The sequence below is a fragment of the Sorex araneus genome, chromosome 1, assembly GCF_027595985.1.
Source record: "Sorex araneus isolate mSorAra2 chromosome 1, mSorAra2.pri, whole genome shotgun sequence".
In the NCBI taxonomy this organism is placed as follows: Eukaryota; Metazoa; Chordata; class Mammalia; order Eulipotyphla; family Soricidae; genus Sorex; species Sorex araneus.
In genome coordinates, this window is record NC_073302.1 from 8,514,442 (window position 1) to 8,528,841 (window position 14,400).

The 14,400-nt window shown below is 55.0% G+C and overlaps 1 protein-coding gene across 3 annotated transcripts in view; it reads left to right on the forward strand.

The window, feature by feature from the left end:
• DENND1A (DENN domain containing 1A) overlaps nucleotides 1-14,400 on the forward strand; it is a 549,524-nt gene that overhangs the window by 290,458 nt on the left and 244,666 nt on the right. The window lies entirely within an intron of this gene.

Sequence of the window (14,400 nt, forward strand, 5' to 3'; positions counted from 1 at the left end):
CATATCAAATTCGCCATGGGTAGCTTACCAGGCTCTGCCGCGCAGGCAGGATATTCTCAGTAGCTTGCAGCGCTCTCCAAGAGACGGAGGAATCGAACCCGGGTTGGCCGCGTGCAAGGCAAACGCCCTACCTGCTATGCTATCACTCCAGAGGTATCACTGTATCACTGTCATCCTGTTGCTCATCGATTTGCTCGAGCGGGCACAAGTAACGTCTCCATTGTGAGACTTGTTGTTACTGTTTTGGGCATATCGAATACGCCACGGGAAGCTTGCCAGGCTCTGCTGTGCAGGCGGGATACTCTCAGTAGCTTGCCGAGCTCTCCAAGAGGGACAGAAGACTTGAACTCAGGTCAGCCGCGTACAAGGCAAATGCCCTACCCACTGTGCTATCGCTCCAGCCCGCTATTTGCATAAGTGATGACATTCTTTCCCTGGGTCTTGTGAGGTAATTAGGAAGTATCACCTCCTGCAGAGCAAAGCAGCCTTGGAGAGATCAAGGCACAGCTCAGGGGGATCCCTCTGATAAGGGGGACCCATCCCTGCCACTCCAAACCCTCAGCCCCCCAGATCCCACAGCGACGCTGCCTCAGCGCCTCCTGCAGGCCACCTCACTCCCTGAGGGAGCGCATCTTCTCGCTCCTCTCCTCCATCCAAACCCGCTTTCTCATGGCCACCAGGCACTGAGAGCCCGGGCAGAAGCCACTCCTGGCACCTCCTCCTTCCTTCATGACCCCGGGTGGGTTTGCTTCCAGACACGTGGGGCGTCCTCGCCCCCTCTCTTGTTGAAAGGGATCTTCCGAGAAGACGACTCTGACCAAATCCCTCCCGTGCGTCAGCCCGTCCTTTTGCTTTCCGGAAAAGAGCCGAACTTCTCGTCTCACACATAACACCCCTCACAATCTGGTCTCTCCGGGATCCTCATGCCTCCTCTCCCAGAGCTGCCAAGACTCTCCGCTGCCCCCTCATCACTCCCTCGAGGGTGGGATCTGAGAAGCCGCGGATCTTTCCAGTTCATCGTCTCCACACCTTTGTCACGGTGTCCCTTCTGGAAGGATGTGCGCGTCTCTGCCCTCGGGCTTCTTCCTCCCTGTGCCGGAGACCCCAGGCTCGTTGGCCGTGGATGCCCAGGTGTGGCCCAGAGTCGGCACGTTGCTCTGTGAGGAGCTGCTTAAGTCTGTCTCGCCCCAGGAGACTTAAGTCCTTCCCAAGCATGACGGCCCGGACGCTGGTAAGCATGTAAAGAGTCACTCGCGTGGTTGCTTTCTTATTTAAAAGTTGAAGTAGGAGTTGGAGCGATAGGACAGTGGGGAGCGTATTTGCCTTGCATGTGGCTGACCCGGGTTCGATCCTCAGCATCCCATATGGTTCCCCCCACCACCAGCACTGCCAGGGGTAATTCCTGAGTGCAGAGCCAGGATTGACTCTTGAGCATTGCTGGGTGTGGCCCCCAAACCAAAACATGAATAAAATAAAAATAGAAGTCAAAGTCATGCATGCTTATTAGATGAAGTTTATAAATTCTGTGAAACACAAAGATCAAAAATCAATTGTGTGATGTATAGAGTCTGCTTTTGCGTCTCAATATCTGGCAAATATTGTTCTGTGTTAAAATACTTTTTCACTGTCTGATTTAATGAACATGATTTCCATTCCTGGCAATAATTTGTTGTGATCATTGATTGTACATTGAGCTTCCACGTGTTGTCGTGATGAATAGAGTTTTGTTTTGTGGGGGGAAGGTACAGGCCCAGCGATGCTCAGGGATTACTCCGACTCTTCACTCGGGAATCATTCTAGCCAAAGCTCTGGGACTCATATGGGATGCCGGGGATTGGACCCGGGTCAGCTGAAGGCAAGGCACACACCCTACCTGCTGAATAGCAGAGAGCTTTTTTATTATTATTATTATTTTTAAAATTATTGAATCACCGTGAGATAGTTACAAGCTTTCATGTTTGGGTTACAATCACACAATGATCAGACACCCACCCCTCCACCAGTGCACATTCCCCACCACCGATATCCCCTGTTTTTACCCCCTGTTTTATCCCCTGTTTTTAACCCCCCTTTCCTGCCCTCCCCCTGCCTCCATAAAAAGCTTTTAATGCAGAGCATTGTTCTGTTGGACCATTGAGGAACTGCATGCTTAGTAAGCTGTAGAAAATGTGGCAAATCGACAGAGCCTGGCAAGCTACCTGTGGCGTATTCGATATGCCAAAAACAGTAACAACAAGTCTCACAATGGAGACACTACTGGTGCCCACTGGAGCAAATCAATGAGCAGTGGGTTGACGGTGATACAGTGAATGTGGGAAAGAATGTACAGGGAAACATTATCCACAATTCCATAACCTAGAATTAATTTTTTTATCTTTGCATTGTTGGCAATTTCTGATTGCATATGATACCTAGGTGTCATGTGCTAGGTATCAACAAGACTTGTCAACAAGTCTCACAATGGAGATGTTACTGGCGCCCGCTTGAGCAAATCGATGAACAACGGGACGACAGTGCTACCTAGGTGTGAACATTATTTCCTTTTAAGCTGTTCTACCACAGCACTTTCCTCTGTGGTATTTTTCAAAACCTGATCTTCTAGGATGTCTGGATCTCCTGTACTTTGGCCATTCTCTCAGCAAGGGTTTAAGTGTTTATATTATACAGAATGAAAAATACCATTGCAAATTTATTACTACAGCAAGTCATACTTTCTCATACTGGTTAAGAGTCCGAGCCAAATAGAGCGTGTTCCCATTTTCTGACCCATACTACTTTGCTTTTAGTAGTTACTCATTAAAAGCCCACTTTCCTGTTTTCTTATAGCTGGTGTGAGTTGAAGAATTTACATGAAAGAAACCTGCTTTCTACCAGGAGGCTTGCTGGGGTCGAGCCTCCTTTCTCTGGGAAGTAGTTTGGGATATTTTTGCGAGGGAGTCACAGAGCTGGTAGGTCTGCTGGGGATTTGGAACCTAACAGTTGTCTGAAACATCTGCTTCGACTTCCGCTCGGCTGCCACGCTCTGCCGCGGTCTCCGGAGATCGGCTTTAGGCTTCGGATCAGGGGCTGCTTCTCCTGGCTCCCAGTGGCGCCGTGAGCTTGGGATCCGGGGGCGGGCGGAGGGCCGGGCTTTCTGTCGGAGTGGGAGAGCGAGGCTCGGATCCTTGGTCGCTGGTGAGCATCGCCCAGACCAGCCCCCCTCCGTCCCGACCCGCGCCTGGGCCCCCTGGTGGGTCTTCACCCCTGGCAGGGTTTGCTCCTTGCAACCGTGGTTTCCACGCCACCCTGAAGGGTCCCCCTGGCGGGGACCCTCTTCCTGTCCTCTCCAAGGGCCTGCCTGCTTGGTGAGCAGCGTCTCAAAACCGAGCTCAGGACTGGCCCCTCCCACCCTTTTTAAAATTTTATTATTTTTTTTTTATTATAAAGTAGTTCACAATATCTGATTACATTCAGTATTCGAACACCAATCCTGCCCACCACGATACCTTCCCACCACCATATTTTGGACGTTTCCATCCCGAAACCCAACCCCTGCCCCAAAGCAAAACCGAAATAACTTATTTTGTATTATTTGTTATAAACAAACTGCTAAAAATGCAAAAAAAAAAAGAGAGAAAAAATTTCCTTAGAGGAGGGTGTGTGAAGATTGTTGTATTTCACCCACCACGAAGCCCCTCTATAAGAGATCACTATTATGTGATTGAGGGCTGAACCTCATGTGCTTTTATATAAAAATATATTTCCCTTCTAAGATGGGTTGTTTTCTGCTTCAAACCCCATCACATGGGGCGCCCTCCTCTTGGAGTATGCGTGGTGTGAGGTAGGAGATGTCGCGGCCGCGCGGCCCGGGGGTAGGGCCACTCGTGGGTGAGGCTCGGCCTGAGCGTGTGGGGCACGGAGGACTGGCCCCTTGTGAGGATCTGGAAACCTCTCCCGAGTCAGAGCAACACACTGGACCAGTGCTCACGCCACCCACAGTGACCCCGGACGGGCTTGGAGACCTGTTCTCACTGGCGGGGAAATGTCTTCCAGCCGTGCCAGGGTACAGTGTACAGGGTACAGGGTACAGTGACGACTCCCGCCACCTCTATGCCGAGTCCCCTCACCTTATAGCCTGTCCTTCCGCCGATACTTTTCTCTTTTTTTGTTTGTTTTTTTGTTTTGTTTTGTTTTTGCTTTTTGAGTCACACCCGGCAATGCACAGGAGTCACTCCTGGCTCTGCACTCAGGAATTACCCCTGGCGGTGCTCAGGGGATCATATGGGATGCTGGGATTCGAACCCGGGTTGGCCGCGTGCAAGGTAAAAAATGCCCTACCCGCTATGCTATTGCTCCAGCCCCCACCGATACTTTTCTGGCAAGTCTCACAGACCTGGATGCCACCTCGGCCTCCCCTGCGGCTGTGTGACCCTGAGCCAGGCACTCAGCCTCTCTGTGCTTCAGGGCACTCTCCCGCTCCTTGGGGGAGCACCTGCTTACGAGAACTCCTCGGAGGAGGAAACAAGCCAATGGGGATCAAGCTCCGGGCACTCGGGGACTCGGCAGGCCCGGCAGGCTCCACTGCACTCGCTGTTTGCGTCCTGGGTGGCACTGCGTGAAGGTGCTGGACGTTGGACGCATCCCGCCCCGGACCAGCGGTGCCCTGAGCAGCAGGGTGGTGGCGACGGCGGCTCTGGGGGGTTAACTGTGTCCCGGCACATCTGCTGCTGCCTCCAGCCTGGCCCAGGTCGGCGACAGAGCAAGGCCACTGCGGCCACGTGAAGCCCAAGCGCCAGCAGTTTTGCCCCCGTGCCTGCGACGCTGCTCTGGAAGCCTTCCGGTTCCTTCCCCAGCCACCGGGAGCCGAGCGCGGGGAGAGCCTTGCTCCAGCCCGCAGTAACCCGAGAGCCGCTTCCTGTCCGTCTCTGCTGCCCACTCCCAGTCGCAAGGTCCTGCGGTCCCGCTCGGGACCCCGGGGGAGGCCCCGGGCCGCGGCTGTCTGAAGTAATCTCGGGCCTTATCACTTATTTTCATGCTCCCCGCGCAGGGTCGCCCTCGGCCGCCCGGCTCTGGGCAGCCTCACCCAGAAAGCCTCCCTTCCTTTACTTAACCTCTGACCCGTGAGAACAAGAGTTAATCAGGAGTTCTAAGGTAGCCGGGAGGAAGGGGAAGTGTTCGGTTACAAATTCAATATGAGCAAGTCATAAGTCAGAGAGCCCCGGTAGGGCTTCCAGTAGCCTGTCCCACGCGGCCTGCGGGATGGCAGGTCTGGGTTATACATTCAAGTTCAGGGCGCTGGGGTTGCTTGGGGTGGGTGGGGGAAGGTGCCGAGTTCTGTCCAGTTCGTTCTGTTTTTGCCTAAAAGGCTCAAACATTTGCTTTGGCCGGGCCGGCTCCCTCCACCTCCTGCTCTCGCTGCGCGTCCTTACCTGCCCGGCTGGACCCGAGGGTGTGCTGCCTTGTGAATTGAGACGGAACTGCTTCCTTGGAAGAAGCCAAGCATATGGGAAAGGTTGCCGGCAAAGGGCATTGAAGCATAGAGCGTGAATGGGTCTAAGAGACGGCCAGACACTTTTATAGAGAGATTTGCAATGGAGTAATATGACGTTCAGGCAGAGATCTGGGGTGGAAATAAACTTACATGGGTGCTATTCATGGAACACGGATGCCCTGTCTAATCTCAGATTTCCCTAATTGTCCCCAGCAGTGTCCGTGTAAAGCTGGACCCTTTCAGTTAGAAAAGGCAACACGGGGGCTGGAGTGATGGCACAGCAGGTAGGGCATTTGCCTTGCACGCGGCTGACCCGGGTTCGAATCCCAGCATCCCATATGGTCCCCTGAGCACTGCCAGGGAAAATTCCTGAGTGCATGAGCCAGGAGTGATCCCTGTGCATTGCCTGGTGTGATCCAAAAAGAAAAAAAAAAAAGGCAAGACGGTCTGTTTCAAAATCCACGACCCGGACTTCCGGCGTTCCTAGAGACGAGTTCTCAGCCGCCGCCGTCAGAGGTAGCAGAGGCATATTGGCCCCTGACCTGGAGCCCCGGAAGCCGAAACTACCTTTTTTTGTCATGTGTGATGAAAACGTTTTCCTTCGAGCCTTTCCTGTTTGTCTTTCTGCATGTAACGTGCATGATGACTCCTAAGGCAATGAAGAGCCGAGGCATGACAGCGTCCCTAGAGCCGGCAGAGTAGGGAAACACGGGCAAGTTGTTGGGACACCGCCAGGGTTGGGGGCTGTGAACCCTGCGGGGGGGGGGGTGCTGTTGGAGGCAAGCTTTCCTTTCATCAGTGCATTACAACGAGAGCTACTATCACTATAACACTGTATCACTCATCCCGTTGCTCATTGATTTGCTTGAGCGGGCACCAGTATCGTCTCCATGGTGAGACTTGTTGCTACTGTTTTTGGCATATTGAATACACCACGGGGAGCTTGCCAGGCTCTGCCGTGTGGTGAGATACTCTCGGTAGCTTGCCAGGCTCTCTGAGAGGGGCGGAGGAATCGAACCCGGGTCGGCAGCATGCAAGGCAAAAACGCCCTACCCGCTGTGCTATTGCTCCAGCCCATTAGAGCTATAAGATTAAAAAAAAAAATTTAATCCAAATCTCAGGCTCATCATTTAATTTGATCATGTTGTACGACGACTCTTGTGTTGGACTTGGAGATGGGGCCAGACTGGTTTTAAGTAGCAGACCTTACTTAGTAGCTGTGAGGTCCTGGAGAAGTTGCTTTGTGGTCCTGAGACTCAGTTTTTCTCATCTGTAAAATGGGATGGAAATTTGTCTCACAGAGTTGTTGTAAAGAAAACTATTCCAGTGGGTGGAGCAACAGTGCAAATGGTAGAGCATTTGCCTTGCATGTGGCCGACCTGGGTTCAAAGGAGACATATCAAAAGGTCTCTCTGAAGGGTCATTGATTTTGTTGTTTGCTAGGAAGGACAGGGCAGATCCGCCCTCTAGGTGCAGTGGTTCTCTACCACCCTCCCAGGGAGCAAAGAGCCCAGCCCCAAAAATTGGCCCAGCTTAGGTTTAGGTAGATTTCCAGAAGCACAATCCTTTATGCGGGGTTTGGGTGCTTTCCTCTAATGCAGACTCATATTTCCACTCATTCCGTGTAGACAATTTACCTTCCTGCATCGATGTAATTGGGATCACCCTGGGATGTTAATTAGGGGCATAAATCAAGGATTCTTGGGCTTCGCTGGGTACCAAAATACCTGCACAGTGCGAGGTTTGCAGCTGTGAGCGGTGCAGAGACGCGCTCTGGTCTCGCAGAGGGCTGTTTGCGTCCCTCGCGGCTCCTCCCCTGACCCTTGGTCCTGTGAGCAGTGACTAGGGTCTCAGCAGGGCGTAATGCCGCTTGCTCCGTCCTGGGGGCTGTCTCATCTGTTCCTCCCTCCCAGCAGCACTGACGTTTGTTCAGACACGGAGGAGAAGCATGGCTCAGGCCCCAGCTGTGACCCGACCTGATGCCGGACGTGGCCATTCCCCTGGGAAGATGGCTCAGAGTGTCTCCTACCTTAGCACCGACTCCCCGATGCCAACCCCGGGGGCCACTGCGCCTGCCTCCCTCATGAGACTCAGATCCTGGCACGTTGGCACCTGTGTCTTGTTCCCGTGCACACCTGGGGTACCAGGCATACTCCGGGCAGGTCTGAGAAAATGCAGAGTTGCGATGATTGGCAGGAAAATGGATCATCTGGAAATACGGTACATTTGGACCTTAGTTTTTTGTTTTGTTTTTTTTAATTCCCAAGAAATGTTTGCTGAGATCCCTGGTGAGGTCTGGAGAAGGTGTGTGCTTTCCTCAGAGAGGAGCAGCCGGCCAGGCCGGTAGTGTGAGCATCACAGGCTAGCCCTCACACCCTAGTGGGCTTCGTTGCCAGGAACCACGGGCTTGTGTGGTGGTTGCACGTGTTGGGGTGGGGGCATCTCCCAGAGGCAGGGGCCTTGGGGTCTAGGGTCTCCATGTTTTCCTTCCTCGCTTCCGAGAACGAGCAAGTGGAGATGGGAAACGAGGCTGAGGAATGCAGGGTCAGGAGACAGGAGTGTTTCCTGGCCACTTCCTCATCAGGGGCTGCACAGAGAGCTTGGCCGGAATCCACCGCACCCCCCCACCCCCCGTCTCACCCCCAAGGTCTGCTCACGGCCGACCCCCGCCGTCCCCACTTCTCAGCTCAGCCCTGGGAGTCCACGCCTGCAAAGCTGATGCTCCTGAGCGTGTTTCTGCCTCTCAGGCCCTTCCCGCCCACCAGCTGCCAGCCGCCTTCTGTCCTCCCGCGCTTGAGCCCCCTCGTGTGCGGAGCCAGGAGGGAGCCCAGCCCTCACTCTGTGGCTAAGCATTGGCTCCTACTGTCTCTCCAGTGCATGGACCCCCCCCCATTCATTTCCCTTGGGGTCACGGTGGGCCTCTGAGGCATCACACCCCAACCTCACCAAAAACATGCCCCGGAGTTCTGCTTCATTTCCCCAGCTCATTCATTTCTCTGCAGACTCTCGTTGGGAAGAAACACCTGTAGATTCTCTTTTTTTGTATGATTTTTCATTTTGAAACCGTAATAAACATAGAAAAGTTGCAGGTATAATCTCTCCCTTTGGGTCGTGTTGCCAAACAGTATCCAATAACCCCAAAATACTTTAGCGTGTGGTTTTTGTGGTCTTTTAAAATTTACTTTTCTAAGTTGAATCACAGTGAGATACAGTTGCAGAGTTGTTCGTGATCGGGTTTCAGTCAGATAATGTTCCGACACCCATCGTGTAATCAGTGGGCATTTCTCACCACCAATGTCACCAGTTTCCTTCCTGCCACCCCCACCCCACCTCTGTGACAGGCACTTTTCTTCTCTCTCTCTCTCTCTCTCTCTCTCTCTCTCTGTCCCTCTGTCTTTCTGTCTTCCTTCCTCCCCCTCCCCCTCTCTTCAGTTTTCAATACAGTTGCTGAAAGGTTATCATGTATATCCCTTTACCTCCTTTCAGCACTCAGTTCCTGTCCAGAGCGATCATTTCCAACTATTATTGTCACACTGGCACTGGCCTCTTCTCTCTCTTGACTGCCCTCACTCCCATAGTGTGTGTTTTACAAAATTTCTTCTGCATGACTGTATCACATGCATCAACATCACAAAAGTATCCATTTCGAAACAATGCAGGTAATACTAAGTAACACAGGGACCCTTTCTCCTACTCCCAAAAGTGTAGGGATCCATTTGTACATATACACTTACATGCTTACACGTATTTAAATATGTCATATATATGTGAAGGGACCCAGCCCCAGCAGCCGACCTCCAGTACCCAACCACCGCCACGCTCGGGGCCGCTTTTCACACGCTCAGGCCGAGCCTCACACATGCATGAACATATTCCTGGACACATCATCATAAAGGGAAATAGATATATGTGCCTCTAGGAGAGCCCGGCAAGCTACCGAGAGTATCCCGCCCGTATGGAAGTGCCTGGCAAGCTCCCCGTGGCGTATTTGATATGCCAGATACAGTAACAATAACAGGAATCATTCCCCTGACCCTGAAAGAGCCTCTAATCAACTGTTGGGGAAAAACGATTAAGGAGAGGCTGCGAAAATCTCAGCACTGGGACGAATGGAGACATTACTGGAGCCCGCTTGAGGAAATCGATGAACAATGGGATGACAGTGATACAGTGATATGTGAAGGATGTAGTTGAGATGCGTGTTTGAGTTAGTCAGACTCCTGTTATTCCCCTGGTTCCGGAACAGTTTCTGAGTCTTCCCTAGACGTCCGTCACCTTGACAGACAGTTGGCTGGGTGCCATTCCCCAGCCGGGATCTTTCTGCTGCTCCCTCAGGCACCGCCGCGCGGGCCGGAATCTGAGAGCTGGACTGGGCCGTGTCTCCCGGGCTTCTCTGTCCCTTTCCCCCTGGGTCACCCAGAAGCGTATTGAGCAGGCGCGTGACCCGCAGCCTCGGGGCGGGGGGGGGGGGCCCGTCGGGGAGCCACACCCCCGCCAAGCTTGGCTTCGCACTTGTGCAGAATAGCCGTACACAGTGGGCAGTGCCACACCCCAAAGCGCTGGAGTAACGGGGACGTGGGAGTCGCCCTGGGTGCAGGTGGGGGTGAGGGGCGCATTTTCTATGTGTTCGGTTAAAGAAGGTTGAATCCAGGAGGGCGCTGAGTGAATTTTTCTGAACAGGGCATAAGGCTAAGTTTGGGAACCTTTGGGATAGACTCACTCAGTGATCGCTCTGATTCATTATCCCCTCTTCATCATGATTTGTCCTGGTGCCCAAATGCCCCAGGTCTGGTCAGCGGGAGCACATCCTTGCTATCTGGGACGCCCTGGTGTCTCGCCCTGGTCATGTGTTCAAGGTTGCCTTTTCAGCGGGCCTCCCCAGCAGTGCTCAGGGGTCTGGGGTCTGCCCTGCCCTCCTCGGCCCTATAGCACGGATGTTGATTTGGTACTGCCTGGGCCCCGGGGGTCCTAGGGACCCTGCAGTGTCTGTGCCAGGGACTGGACTCAGGGCCTCGTGCATGGATGGGATGTAGCCCCACCTCTGAGCTGACCCCTGGTCTCGAGCACTGCCTTTTCCTCCTGACCCCAAGGGATGTCCCAGCTCCAGCCCTGAGGCAGACCTTTCCGCAAGGTGCCCCGGTTCATAATTTTACCTGGAACCCAGATCTAAGCTCTGAAGTGCTCATCATTAGGGTGTTGCAGTGTCTCTGCTTTCCAGGCTCTCTCTGAGGCCAGAGCTAGAGAAGATATGTGAGCATCACATGCATACATACACACATGCACATACCTGTGTACCTACATAACCGGTCCTGTCACCCAGTTAAATCCTTACTCCAGTTCTACCGAACCCTGTGCCCGTTTCTCCTCTTCTCTGTATTTGCTAGCTGCAGGCTTGATTCCATCATCCGTGGAACTTGCTTGATGAGTCTCGATCTGTTTCCGGGTCACAGGCCCCTTCCTGCTGGCAGCCCTTCTTACCGCGTCTGGACTCTGACCCCCTGGGCAGCCCCGCCACCCACGGCCTCCTCAGCTGCTTACGCTCCATGCATGGCCACCCACCTGGGTGGAGACAGCACTGAATGAGATGTCGGAACCTTCCGGAAGCTCTTACTCCTCGTGGGTGCCCCCACCAGCGTAGCCAACTGCCTTCTCCCGACTCAGCTGTTTTCTTTCCCGTGGGCCACGCCTTTGCCCCTGCATTGACACCTCACGCTCTGACCCTCACGGTTGGCGCGGCGTGGACACCTTCCTTACCCTGCCGGAACAGAGTCCCCCGGGCAGGGAGCCCTCGTCCCCGAGCTCAGGATGTCCTCCTGTCCACCCGAGCTCTGACCTCCCAGCGCCTGTTCTCCTGCTCTTCCTTGGCTGGGCTGCATGGCTGGGACACTCAAGCCCAATCTCAGTATATACACTGAGAGGCTGATCATTCACATGACGTGTTTACACACACACACACACACACACACACACACACACACCCCTCTCCCCCTGCATTGGCTGAGACCCTGCTGTGGAATCTCATCATACACATACAGGTTAATCCTGCACAGGCCCTGTGTCTGCACCCGGCACACACACACACACACACACACACACACACACACACACACACACACACACACACACACACACACACACACACACACACACACACACACACACACAGTGGGCCTGGGCGTCCTCCCTGTCATTCAGTGGAGTTGGTGACAGACGTGAGGCATCTGTCCCCAGCTGGACTCATTTCCGGACACCCGCCCGGGAGCACGCAGAGCCACCAAGCCCAGACTGGTGCCCTCAGCCCACTTGTGTCTGTCGAGCCCGTGTGTGCCGGCCCCGGGCGGCGGCTCTGGGGCTCTCCGCAGCTGAGGCTGACCGCCTGCCGTCTCCCGTCCAGAGGCGCCTGCCCCCGCTCGGCCCCCGAGTCCAGGCTGGCCCAGGGCGGTGAGGGCCTGAGGGCTGAGCCCCAGGTTGGCCCCGGGCCCAGGAAGCTGCTCTCCCCACCGGGCATCTCCCCACTGATGCTCCCCTGGGCTTATCTGGCACCCGCGCCCCCCCCTCTCTCCGCACCCCAACACCTGCCTTGGTCGGACACTTGGTCCCTTCCTCCCTCGGGCCAGCCCCACCCCAGGGCAGCTCCCCTTTGTTGATTGTCTTTTCGTTTTCCCCCCCACCCCTCCGGTCACTCTGCAGCGGCGGGCCGGGGCTCCTGCAGATGTCCAGCTGCCACGTGTTTGTTTCCTGTGTCGGCCCCGGGAGCGAGTGTTTGCTCGGCGTTGACAGACACACGCGGGATGGCGCGCGGGGCGCGGCGGCTCACCTGCGCCCACCAGGCCGCACCAGGCCGGGCTGAGGGTGCAGGCGCTAATGAGGCGGCACAGGAAACGCCGCTGGACGGGGGTTAGCTGTGAGCCTGGCCTCCCCGCGGGCCTTTGAAGCAGGAGACAGCTGGGCTTGGGTTTCAAGGCCTCGACGCGGCCACCGCGAGATAGTCATCTGCCGGGGCTCAGGGGACCACATGTGGGCAGCAGTCGTGTCCGGCCGGGCCGAGGGAGCGGCAGACGCCTGGTTTCCAGGGCAACCGCCCAGCCCTCCCCGGGCCCAGCGCCCCGCGAGTGAGTGTAGCCAAAAAGAACCAATTTGGTGAGACTGAGGCCGAGTGCAAGAACCCGGGTCCCTCCAGGGCCCCCTTCCTGCACCCAACACCAGCGCGGGGGGTGGGGGTCCCAGCTCTCCCCTGCCAGTCTGGGGGGTGTGGGGGCTCCCCTACCCCAAAGCGTCCCTCAAGGTTTTCTAGCACTGCGCTCTCATGATACTCAAAATGAGCAACGGGAAATAAATTATCTAGCGTCTGCCCCTGGCAGGCAGGCTTGAGTGGTGGTGGGAAATTTTGAACAAGACATAATGCCCCAAATTAGAAGAAGAGGAGTGGGAAATTGTCTGCCATAGAGGCAGGGTGAGGACTGGGATGTGGGTGGTGGGAAATGTGCACAAGTGGAGGGGTGGGTGTTCCATCATTGTACGGCTGAATCTCAAACATGAAAGCGTTGTAACTGTATCTCACGGTATCACTGTATCACTGTCATCCCGTTGCTCATCGATTTGCTCGAGCGGGCACCAGTAGTGTCTCCATTGTGAGACTTGTTACTGTTTTTGGCATATCGAATACAACATGGGTAGCTTGCCAGGCTCTGCCGTGTGGGTGAGATACTCTCGGTAGCTTGCCAGGCTCTCTGAGAGGGGCGGAGGAATCAAACCCGGGTCAGCCGCATGCAAGGCGAACACCCTACCCGCTGCACTATCACTCTAGCCCCTATCTCACAATGATACAATTAAACAAAAAAAAAGTAATGTGGAGTTCATGCCCAATTCAATCAGCATAATCAATGGCTGAACAAATAGCGGTACTCCTACATTATTAAAAAAAAAGAAAGAAAAGAACAAATAATTTAAAAAATTTTAATTAAAAAATAAAACTGGGGCTGGAGCAATAGCACAGCAGGTAAGGCATTTGTCTTGCATGCGGCCGACCCAGATTTGATTCCCAGCATCTCATATGGTCCCCCGAGCACCACCAGGAGTAATTCCTGAGTGCAGAGCCAGGAGTAACCCCTGTGCATCACCGGGTGTGACCCAAAAAGAAAAAAAAATTAAAAGATTTTATGTCACTAGTGGGGGCAAAGAGACGTTTGGACGGGGGTGGGGGGCTAATCCTTGGTCTGACGAGTGTGCTGAGAGGGGGCTCATCTGCGTGAGAATGCTCTTCCGAGGGGTTTCATTTAACCGACTGGGAAGGGAGGGCCTTATCTCCCCCCAATCCCTCTTGGCTGTTTACGTGGCCCTGGAGGACTGATCGGAAGTGGTGGCGGCGGGCACTGGGGGCCTACGTAGCAGCGGGCGCGATCATGCCGGCGCAGGAGCAAAGAGTCAAGTTGCTTATCAGCCCACCGCGATAAGCTACTTAGCGTGGACAGTAGCCTGGGCAGCCGGCGTGGGGCGCTGCTGGCCGGGGCAGCTCTGCGCCCCACCTGTCCACTCCAGGGCCTCGCACCAATTTTGCTCCCCTCCGCGCCCCAGCTGCTAATCTGCTGGGCCATGGCACCCCCCCCCACCCTAGGGTGGCAGGATGTGCTCGTCCAGCAGGGCTGGTTCGCCACGTCCGTCCAGCCTGTCCCACCCCAGCAGGGCCCGTGCCGGGGACACTGCTCGGTCCAGCCCGATCCCCAGGCTCTCTGCAAGTTGGCCCCGGAGCGGCGCCCTTCAGAGCCAAGTCCTTTGCCAAGGGCAGATGCTTCTCCCTGCCGACTCCCTGGCTTGGAAGGGGGCGCGCTGTCCGGGGGTCTGTGAGCCCGGAGCAGGAGGGCGGGCGTGTCTGGCAGCCCCCAGAGGAAGGACGATGCTGGGGAGGTACCGAGAGTGGCACCACCCTGAGA